The 11,681-nt window shown below is 35.6% G+C and overlaps 1 long non-coding RNA gene and 1 pseudogene across 1 annotated transcript; both read right to left on the bottom strand.

The window, feature by feature from the left end:
• Positions 1-329: 329 nt before the first annotated feature.
• LOC112679284 lies at positions 330-879 on the bottom strand. The gene is made up of 3 exons (XR_003148192.1): positions 743-879; positions 533-663; positions 330-472 (listed from the first exon to the last, which is right to left on the bottom strand). It is a non-coding gene; the product is annotated as an uncharacterized LOC112679284 (long non-coding RNA).
• A 3,544-nt stretch (positions 880-4,423) lies between these two features.
• Positions 4,424-5,607, bottom strand: LOC112679271 (annotated as a pseudogene).
• Positions 5,608-11,681: the final 6,074 nt, after the last annotated feature.

Here is an 11,681-nt window from a genome sequence, read left to right as displayed (position 1 = left end):
TTGACTGCTGGTAATTTAACACCGACGTTCCTATGCATTATAATAGGGAAGGTTACACGGTCAATAGTGGATTTTTTTTTTTTTTGAATTTCAACGAATTTCGTAGATAAAAAGTGATTTTTTATTAAAAATTATCTAGTTTTTTACTGAATTTTACATGCACACACGCTTATATTGGAACGTATTTAATCCGTTTGACGATGTTATAGGTTATACGACGCACTTATTGTCATATTTTTCGTTTCTAAAAAAAACACTTTTGATAATTCGCTTATTACTACGTTAATTTATTTTATTTTTTCCTCACGAGTATATTATACACACACGTTTATACATTTGTACGAATATTTTGAGTTACCCAGGTATCCGGTCAGGTTTGATTTGAATGTCTCACGCTGTTTTATGATTGAATTTGAAACTTTTTTTTTATTCCAAAACCGATTTATAAACACTTAAATGTTTTGAAGTCAACCTGTTAACACGTAATAACACGTAAAAATATGTTCGAAACCTAAAAATACTTAAGTTATACCTATGTTACAACCGTTCGGACACGGATATATGTCATGGTTCCACTTTATTATTCATATGTGTTCATTCGTTATAATAGTCGTGCCAGGTAAATTGGTCTCGCTACGTGCTGCTGTAGACTATAAAATTATTCTAAAAAATACAAGAAACAGGAATGTAATAAATAATAATTATAATTTTTTTATTTTTATTCATTTTTATTGCGACTCACACGACAAACTCTTACATTAATGTGGATCTTCTACTGGAATTCTGTGCACTTTTCATTATCAAAACCAATAATTAAATTTTTTCTGCCACATTCGGACGAAGAGTTATCATACACCGATTAATGTATATTGATTGTACACTACGAGAAGGTAATTAATGCAAGTACATGGCAGTTATATAGTATACACATATTGGAAATCTAATACACTACAAGAAAAAAAAATTAAAAAATACCATTTCGGTCTATTTTTATAAAAGATAATTCGCAACAAATCTTGTGTATTTCAAAATTTTATTAAATCCTTTTATTGATGAGTTATACGTATATTTTTATTATTTTCTACAGAATGCACACGTCTGAGTACAATTTAGAAGTTTGATTGATTGTTAGTGCAAGTCACAAATTACTTTTAACCAAAATCAATCGATTGTAAACTTTTTTTATTTATTTATTTTTTTTTTTCGATAAATAAATCTAAAACATTGATGTTTTATGCATTTTTAAAGTTTTGAAACAATAAATGGACCCCGTAGTTACATTACTATGAATTTCAATAAATCTCGGTACGAATTGATTTAACATAATCAATGTTTGTTCCAATTGAAAGATTTTTTCTACATTTCAAATAACTGCCGTAGCACAACACATAGCGCATTGATGGTTATCGCTGTTGCCGGATGTAGTAAGTCCATTCGGCGAACAATAGGCACAATCGTGGTGGACGCACATAATCGTAGTTTTTTTTTTTTTTTTGAAATACAACCCGTGGTATTGTGTTGTAAAAAATATTCCCTCGGATAAAACAATAGGATTATTTTGTTTGTTTTTTCGTTATTACCTATTTATACCGCATTGACGAGCCTAAAACAATAATTGAAAGCATCATTTTGTATTTATTTTCAAAATTATAATATAATTATAGAAGTAATGTTTTTATTTCTCTATCTCTCGGAAAACCAGTACAAAATAATACATACATAAAAAATATGTTTTTTGTAAAAAATTTGTTTTTGCGAACATTCGAATTCATCTGTTTATTCATTATATAACGATAAACATATTGCAAGTATAGGTAATTAATTTTACTTCGACAATTATGTATTCCAATTGTTGAAGCATTATAACGATAACGAATCAATGGAAATTATTTACCTACTTGATTATAAAAATACGTAAAACGTAGTAAACACATTAATGTTGTGCGGCATGAGGAAATGTTTGAATATAAGAGTAAAACGGCTGTAATGGTCTCAAATGAGTCAAATGAGACAAAATTAAATATTCTCACATACTGAACAATTTGGAATATTGAATATATTTGAAAAACTAAACCTTAAAATGTATAATTTCGAAAAGAGTCGATCTTATTACGTTCGACCTGCAAATCGACCCTGAAATAAATTTTGGCAATACTTATCGTGAAAGTTTTAAGATTTGCACTCTAACATTCGATCTGAATAATAACACAAACAATATTATAGTCGTATTAAAAGTCTGAAAAATCTTCGGTCTTCCGTTGCTTTTTACGGTGTACATTATAATGACGCGGTGATACGTGACCACTGACGTGTGTTGAAAACCGGGAACGAAGAATGGAAACGTTTCACGACTACGCTCAAGTGATGTTTACGAAAACCAACGGAAACGAACACGCTTTGAACCCGATTGTCGCGGACGCAACATTAAAAGTTGTAAAACTTTCGTGCGCGATGAGACCAAGACTTGCGATAAACTAACGCGTGCCCGTGCGATGTTCGTCAGTCGAAAAAATCGCGTCCACCGTGTGCCGTCGATCGCCCGTGTGTTTGTTCACGCGTATAACGGTGATCGTGCGTACCTGGTAACACGCAGTGCTCGATTTGGAAAAATTAAAGAAGGGGGTCTCTATTTATTTTAAATAAAGAGCGTCCGCAAAACTTGTTAAGCGTTATTATTGTAACATATTACCAGTAGGGGGACGGTAAAATTTATGAAAACCAATTGGGGTACTCCGTGCTCCTGCGTTCAACCCCGCAAGGCAAGCACTAGTAACTCGTACGGATCTTTAAATATTACGCGGCGTACGTTATGTCAAGCCGATAAATTTTAAAACTTTACGTCCATAAACAATATCGCTGAATACGGAGCTCGAGGCGCACCGTCCGTACACGTGACGTAAGTCCGTAGGACGACTGTGTACACCATAGGTTCTTAACCGGGAGTCCGTAGATGGTTAATCGGGTGTCCACGGGATGGCTGTGACGTTTGATCCCATTCGCTACTACCTATCTCTGCGAGTCTGGATTTTCTACAACGGTCACAATGAAAACTAAAACAAGAAATCGATTGGACGTCAAAGACGATATGCGCGTTGCTGTGTCCAATACGGTCTCAGATTTCAAGGCAATATTGCAATGAAAACAACAGCAAATGTCACATTAAAACTTGTTTTTAAATAAAAGAAAAGTGATTATACACAACAATTCAATGCAGTATTAAGTCTTAGATTTACCGTTAAAAAGTAACTAAAATAAAATTTATATTTATTTACTCGTATTTATATACGTGTATTTTTTCAGGGGCGGGTCTATATTTGATGCTTTAAAGGGGTCCACGGCCCGGAAAAGGTTATGAGTCTATGGTGTACACGTTTGTCGTGCATTATGCGCGCGCGCAGTTAACGGTCGCGGAAAAATGCTAAACAAAACGATATATGCAAAACACGCGGTGCCGTCGTGAAACAAATTTGTATCCGATCCGGCGCGCGTACTACAATCCGACCACCCAGACGGTATGTGACGCGTTGTACGTTGTAAATATATTTATCCGACGACGACCAAACCGCGTGTTGGAATAATACGTAATGCGTACCATATAAATGCCCGACGACCATTGTCTCGCCGGACGGATATTATAAATGTTTTATCGGTTTCGCGTTTACCTCCCCCCTTCCCCCTCGCCGCCGTTTGTGCACTTTCTACGCGGTCACCGTTCGTGTTATTATTCACTTATTATTACGTTGGCCGCTCGTGTTCGTGGACGCGTTTAAAAACCCCAGGGCCGTAGCAAAGAGTGGGGTGGGCTAGATGTGCCTACGCCCCGGGCCCAATTCCGGGGAGGGCTCGTAAATGAAAAATTTGCAATTCAACTGTTACTTATAAGTTATAACTTAATACTTATGAGTAAAAGTAATATTATGCGTTTACTTATATAACTTATAAATATAATTATGTTATACCTGTGTACCTACTTATAGGTAATTATAATGTGTATTTATATTTTAATAAATTATTGATTTAAGTAAAATTAAAAAAAAAACAAACGCTTATATATTTATAAAGAAAAATTATTACAGTAAAACCTGTCTTATGCGGAATTGCACGAGACCAATAAAAATTTCCGTTTTAGGCAGGTTTCCTTATAACTGAATATAACGGAAAATTCCGTACTATACAGTTACGATATACTGCACGATTAAAGTTGTAACATTTTCCGGTCAATAATAAAAATAAAAATATTAAAAATTAATAAATATCATAGGCTACAATAAATTTTAATTTTTAGTAAATAATTATAATAACAAGTATATTAATTAAATATTTCAAAATAATGATAAATTAAAATTTTAAAAACATTTAGTAGGTACTAATAAAATAATATAATATAATAAAATAAAATAAAAGTAGGTCGGTTATAATACAATTATAAATTCCAAAACTCGTGTAATGTTTTTTGTCTGGTTTTTTCTGTAGCAATTCTGTATTCTGTAGATAATTCAGATAGTACTGATATTTTATCGACATTAGCAATAAGTGATTGCATCAGAAGTCGGCGATAATACAACTTAACACAGTAAATAATACCTTGATCCATAGGCTGTGTAATCGAAGTTGTATTGGGAGGGAACCAAGCTAATTTTATGTTTGATAAATCGAGTTTTGGATGACATGCGGCATTTTCCAAAAAAATAATGATATGTTTATTTTTTTTTTTAACATTTTACTGTTAAATTTTATTAACCAATCTTCCATAATACTTCCAGTCATCCAAGCCTTTTTATTAGAGTACCACGAAACTGGCAATTTTTCTACATCAATATTTTTGAAACATCGAGGCTTTGCTGCTTTTCCTATTACTAATGGTTTTTCCATTTCACCGGCCATGTTTCCACAAAGAAGAAATGTTATTCTTTCTTTTGAAAGTTTACCACCTTTACATTGTTCCCCTTTTAATTTCAATGTTTTTGAAGGAATAGCGCGAAAAAATAAGCCTGTTTCATGGCAGTTATAGATACAATCACTATTATAATCTTTTATCAGCTCACCTATTTTTGATTTCCATTCATTTACTTCATCAACATTGACATCATTAGATTCTTCACATACTTGATTCCATGAAATATTATGTCTTTTTTCTAAAACATTCCATCCAACTGTTGGAACCTTTAAAATCGGTGTTCCCCAATTTAATCGCGATGTCCTTGGATTTTTCCTAAACCATTGGACCACTAATTGGAATGTTCTTAGATCTAGCTTTAACAAACCATTTCCAAACTGCTTTGTTAATTTCATCATTAACAGTCTTCTTTAAACTTCGTTTGCTTTTTCCATTTCCTAATTAATGAATATGACTTAAATGAGATGTAATTAATAATTTAATTATTTCATATGAACTTACCTTTTAACCATTCTTCTCTAATTTTAATTTTGTTTTTAATTATGTTATAAATTTGCGTTTTCCCGCATTTAAAAGTATCCATTAATGATTTAACACTATTTCCTTTTCACTTTCTTCGATTACTTTTATTTTTTCATTTAAACTTAAACAAATTTTAGACATTGTGAGAACAAGTAGGTACGACGATACGAAACGACAGGTGAACTTCGACTACGCCACTACGGTGATAATAATAAGCGCTAATTTATAGAATCAAGATAAAATTTAGTTATCTATCAATACGTATTAATTGCTGACCTTAATAATTGTTTAGTAGCAAAATAAATGTGGGCATCAAAAATATTTTTGTTCATTTTATGATGTGTTTTTCCGTTTGTTAAAGGTTTATATGATTTACGGGACCAAAAAATAGCTTTCCGTTTTATCAAGGGTTTAATCCTATGTTAAACTATAGAAATCTGCCGGGACCATAAAAAATTTCCGCACAGAACAGGATTCCGTCTTATCAAGGGTTCGCATAAGACAGGTTTTACTGTATTTATATTGTGTTTATAAAAAATATTCAGTTTTTGGTAAGTTTTTTTTATAAATTAATATACTTAAAGATATCATTTTTCGAAAGCAACTGTCAATATAGTTCAAATTTGTCATTATAATTTACAGTTATCATGCATTTGTCTTAATATTTTTTAGGATTTTAAATTAGCTTAAATTCTGAGGAATGGTTGATAGATTACGAAAGATTAAAATAAAAAATGCAAAAAAAAAAAAATGTAATACAGTTAAATAAAAAAAAATCATTTTTATTCATAGGTAGAAGAAGCTTAAACAATAAAATCAGGTCGTGAAAATAATATAACCGTACGATTTAATTCGATCAACTTAATTATTCAACACATTCATTATAAATTGTTCTCAATTCATTTTAAAACATACTATATATCAAGCTTTACATTAATAGTTGTACAATTTCCCGTTTGTTTTGTTACAAAAAAAAATAAAAATAATATGAATATTCATCGCTTAAAATTATCACTAATAACACTTAATTGGCACCAAAATTGTTTCAAGTTTGATCAAGTTTATTTTGTGATTTTTTATAATCTTTATTACTTTTTTTTTTTTTTTGTAAATATCGTTTTTGTCGGAGATAAAAAAAGACAGGACTATTTATTTAAGTTGTTAACTCCAAACTGATAAAAATTGAGTTACGACGTTCTTCGCCGTGGGTAGATATTATATTATTATTCATGGTAGTTATATTCGTCGAAATCACACGCGATGGCCATCGTTTCGGGTTTGGAATGTTTTTCGTCGATATTATTCATGAATCACGACGAATTTTTGCCGTAGTGAATTGAAAACATATACAACCAAAAATGTCTGCGCGTTCGCAATGCGTTTATATACAATTCAAATTTAATTGAAACCACAAGGTGTCTAATATCACGTGAAACGAAAATGTAAATTTTTTTTTTTTGTAATTCGTTCCGTTCGTACAGTTTTTTGTCATTTTTCCAGTCATTAAACGTGAGACAAAAACGTAACATTTTTTTTCTTTTTTTTTTTTTTTACTCGTAATTCGTTTCGTTCGTACAGGTTTTTGTCGTTTTTCAGCCGCAATGTATACGCGCGCTATTAATTCACAGCCGCGTAGACGATTCGTCGATTGCGTTAAACCCCGTGGCTTGTGCTGTACGCAAACGGTTGAAAAGAATTAACAATAAATTATATTGTTCTCGGTCGAGGGTCTAGGTTTACGTTTCGTACAACGACATAAAATATTGATTTTGACGGTGAAGTTTTCGGTAACCGGAACGTGAATAAGAAATATGTCAGTAATAAAAAACAAATCGCGTTATCTTTGGCTACATTGATGTTGAGTGGTCTAGGGGGGAGGAAGGTTTTTATGCTCACGTGGTGTCCGACGAATGGCCGTTCGGTCGTTGAGATATCGCAATTACATTATGTAAAATATCCGAGGGCAGGAACAGAGAACACAGCCGAACACCAAAACCTGTACGTTGAAATTCTTCGGATGCTATGGTCGCACACGACAGCGGAGAGATTCCGCCGCGGATATCGTTCCGCTGATAACCATGTCCACCGTGTAACGCGAAAAAATCGACTATATTTTATTTAAATTACATTCAAATCGGTGGCGTTCGCCGGTCGTACGTTACGTCGTCCCATATGATTACACGCCACCGCTGTAGAATATCGTATAAGAAATATCGTCACCGTCGATGGTCTTACGAAGGAAATTTACGCGAAATATCCGCATCTTACAATGGTGCTCCGACGTTTAAACGGGCGGTAGGTAAATTGAGTTCCAATAATAATATTGAAATCGGTAAACTGAGTCCCACGTATAAAATTTAAAGAGGTAAACTGAGTCCCTCGTATAACAGTTAAAGCGGAAAATTGAGTTCCGTCTAAAATATTTAATGAATTCAATTTATTTAAATGTGTTTAAATTATAAATATAATCGTTGATATAGTTATAACTTCACCGAGTACGATAGGTAAGTGTATCTTATCGTAACATCGTTAAATATTATTGTATTTCGCTCTGTATTATTACGCAACATTTATATAAGTACCTAACTATCAACAACAACGTTGGATGTGATACGTGATAACTGATAAATGCAAGTTTAATGTACGTAGTATACAATTGTGTTCATATAGTTAAAAGTGTGTTAAATAAAAATAAAAAAACAGCATTTCACCATATTTCAATTTACCGATTTCATTTTTATACGAGGGACTCAGTTTACCGATTTCATTTTTATATGAAGGACTCAATTTACCTTTTTCTCTTTTTTTAAGCGGGACTCAGTTTTTCTAAAATTAATAAAATGGGACTCAATTTACCCAACCCGATTTAAACAGCGCACGTCGTTGATTGTTTACGAAGGCTGAGGGGAAAAAATCAGAATATACGACGCGCGAAAACTATTATCATTTTCTTTTGTTTTTCGCGCGCATGGTCAACACTTTTGAGCGGGATACACCAAGCACGTGCTCTCGATTTCACGTTGGAGAGCGCGCGCGACGCCTATACGTACAATATCCGCGACCGCGACATCGTTTCGTTAGGCATGTCGCAAGTATACCGTCGCCCGGACACGTACAGGGTGTAAGTAGGCAGCCGAGTAGGTAGTTAACTAACCGGTAGGCTCAGTCGTAGTACACCTGTATGGGAAAAATCCAATGAATTTTATGACAAACCTCGCGCGCGCATTTACATAATACGGTTAACGCCAACATTTCGTTCGCATACTATTGAAATCGGAGCATATCGGTCATGTTCGGCGTACGTTAACGACGACGTCGGCTCGTCGAAAGCGATAAAACCGTTTCCACACGTTTCGATGTATTATGATATTACCGTACTGTACCTACGCGCGTACCGTTCGAACGGACATCCGATAACTATTCACGTCGCGAAACCGCAAAATCGTTCATACCGTTTAATCTTACGGTTGAGTTTGTACATATACGTAACGCTGTACCTACGTCGTGGATTATAATAATGTATGATCTTTGCAATCGATCGCAAATCCTGCAGTTGAAGAATTTACCGCTCGCTTGTTTTTCAGAAACGTTTTTTTCTTACGAAAAACTCGAAGCGGTCTCTATCCGAACTATCGCAAAACATTATCGGCCGGTTTTATCTGTTCGTTAAACCGGCGGATGGACTAACAAACGAATATTATAATTTACGTCCCGGTACCGCTGTAAGCCATGACGGTGATCGCCGCGCAACGCGGTCGGACACTGTTTTACAATATTCAAATTCACTCATTAGCGATACGACGCGTTTTATTATTATTGTACGGGTAAGTAATGCGATCGTATCGTCAATCGCGATCGCAAAAAAAAAAAAAATAACAAATGATTATCATTGCGACGCGATTACTAAACGTGCACACATTAATATGTTCTTGTAGATCGACCGCGGGATAAACGACCGTGTATGGTTTACCGGCGGAATTCGGTTTTAACTAGTGGTACGTGTATAGATACGTACTGCCGGAGAGTGTACCATTATTAGAAAGATATTAAAAAAAAAAAACATACTGAAACCCTAATGAGGAAACCGCCGATGTGCAGCCCGTCGGATTTTTTCGCGTACGTCGACAACCGTTTATTAAACCGTTTTCGGCTATCGCAGCGGTCGATCGGTCGGACCGCGGTTACGGTCGGAAAGCAAAACTAGCCTCCGGGATATGCGCACTCGCGCAATACACGCGCGTGTGTACGAGAAACACGTATTATACTTTCCGAAAACGTAGGGAAAAAAAAGGAAAATCAATGACCACGGGAGTAGTGCCAGAGTTTTGGCTCGTTTTCAACGGCGAAAGACGTTTTCGTAACATGTCTAACAGATGGACGCCTCGGAACGCGAGCAAGTACGGTTTTAGATCCGACATGTGTGCGGCGTGTATCACATGGTCCGGAATAATGAAGTCGGATGGCGTGAACACCTATGCGGTTTCCGTGTAAGTTCGGGCTCTTTGAATTTTAAAAATTACGAATCGAGCAATGATCGCGTTCGCGAGATCTCCGAACGAACCGGGTGATCCGTTTTGCATCATCGGTTTTAATTGAACCCATTGATCTCCGTCAACCTTACAGACACCGCGGTCCCGTTTCAAATAGAAAACTTAATTTAAATGATATATGAACATATACCTATACCGTAATAGTGAAAAAAGATAACAACTCGTGCACGTGTTCGGATCGGATGATTAATACTGTTATCTGGAAAACGAAAACGATCGGTTGAAAAATTGACAATAGCTGTAATCGAATCGTTTTGTAAAATCCAACATGTTTCCGATGTATGATAGGTTCATAGATGTAAGCATAATTGATAGGGTATTAGGTATAAGGTAAATATAAAATAAATGTTAAATGTCGCAAAACGTCATAAAGGATCCGACGTAACCGTTGCGAATCGACTGAAATGGACAATTTTTGTATTTATCAAACGAATAATGGTCACATATTAATAGATTACGGGTTGAATGCACTTGTATTACGTACGTAAGATGTAATCGATTAGGGAAGGGACTAGTAGTCGATTGGACTAGGAAACAACGGGACCATTTTGCCCGAGGCCCCAGCCTAGAAAAATTAAAGGGGACCCCCTTAAGGTCCAGATTGATTAAAAAAACTGGACGTTACCCAAAAAATATTATTGGTATTAATATCTAAACTATTTTTCTTTGTGAAATATTTATAAATTTAACTAAACAAAATTAACTTGAATTTATATTTAAGTGCTATTATACAGGCTACATTTTGTTTTCAGTTATTTTAATTTCTAAATAGTTATATCTGTAGTCTATTATGGTTATTGTTGGAGTGGGAAGAATGACAATTTTATCTAAATTTTCGTAGACTTTCATTTCCACAAGTATCGATGCGACATTCAAGTTTATATTTTCTATGACTATTTAAAAATATAAATTAATATTGTATTTAATGTGGTAACCAGTTATATATCGTTGAGAAGTTATTAAAAATGCTGATCGTTGTACCGATGCATTTAAACGACTTTGATTGGTAAAAGTCTGGTAAACTATATTTATCAAAATTTTGCGAATTCGGTGAACATTTTTTTATTTCACTCGTATATTATCGTGAGGATCGAGGGACCTCCGAATTAATATTCCTCGGACCCTAAACGTCCTTAGGAAGGGGGTCTAATCACGACAAACTGTCACGAGATCACGAGATCATACTCGAATACTGGTCGATTCATTAACCAACTCGAAGGATAACAAATAATAATACCGTGATGACCAGTGAAAAATATGCATTCTACTTCGTGATGATGAGTAGACGTGATTATACAGCGGGTTCGCGGCAACGTAAAAAGCACGCGACACCGTACCCCGGGTGTGCGGCGCGCGCGACTTTCGGCCGAACAAAGCGCAAACGTCCCTCCGATTCGGCGACGGTATTGGAGGGGTCGTGGCGTAAGGGTGTTGCCGCCGCTACACCATCTTGGATCCGGCCGCGTGCGCTTTTCTTCCGGTCCGCGTGCGTCACGTCCGGAGCGCGGGCGAGCGATCGTACCGGCATCAGGACGGGGGTGAATAGAAATTCGAGATGCATCGACGCGCGTCGGTGCACAGCCGTCGTCCCCTCGCCCCGAGTTCCGGATGCCATGAATATTGCATTTTCAATTCCGGTCGTTTCGATGCGAACGCGCACGCGCCCGCCCGCCGCCGGCACTTTCTTCGCGGTCGGCGTGCGCGGGGGGGGG

This window comes from Sipha flava, unplaced genomic scaffold, assembly GCF_003268045.1.
Source record: "Sipha flava isolate LNK unplaced genomic scaffold, YSA_version1 133_pilon_pilon, whole genome shotgun sequence".
NCBI classification, from domain to species: Eukaryota; Metazoa; Arthropoda; class Insecta; order Hemiptera; family Aphididae; genus Sipha; species Sipha flava.
Note: the sequence above shows the minus strand (reverse complement) of the source record. Positions and strands in the feature narration are given on the sequence as shown.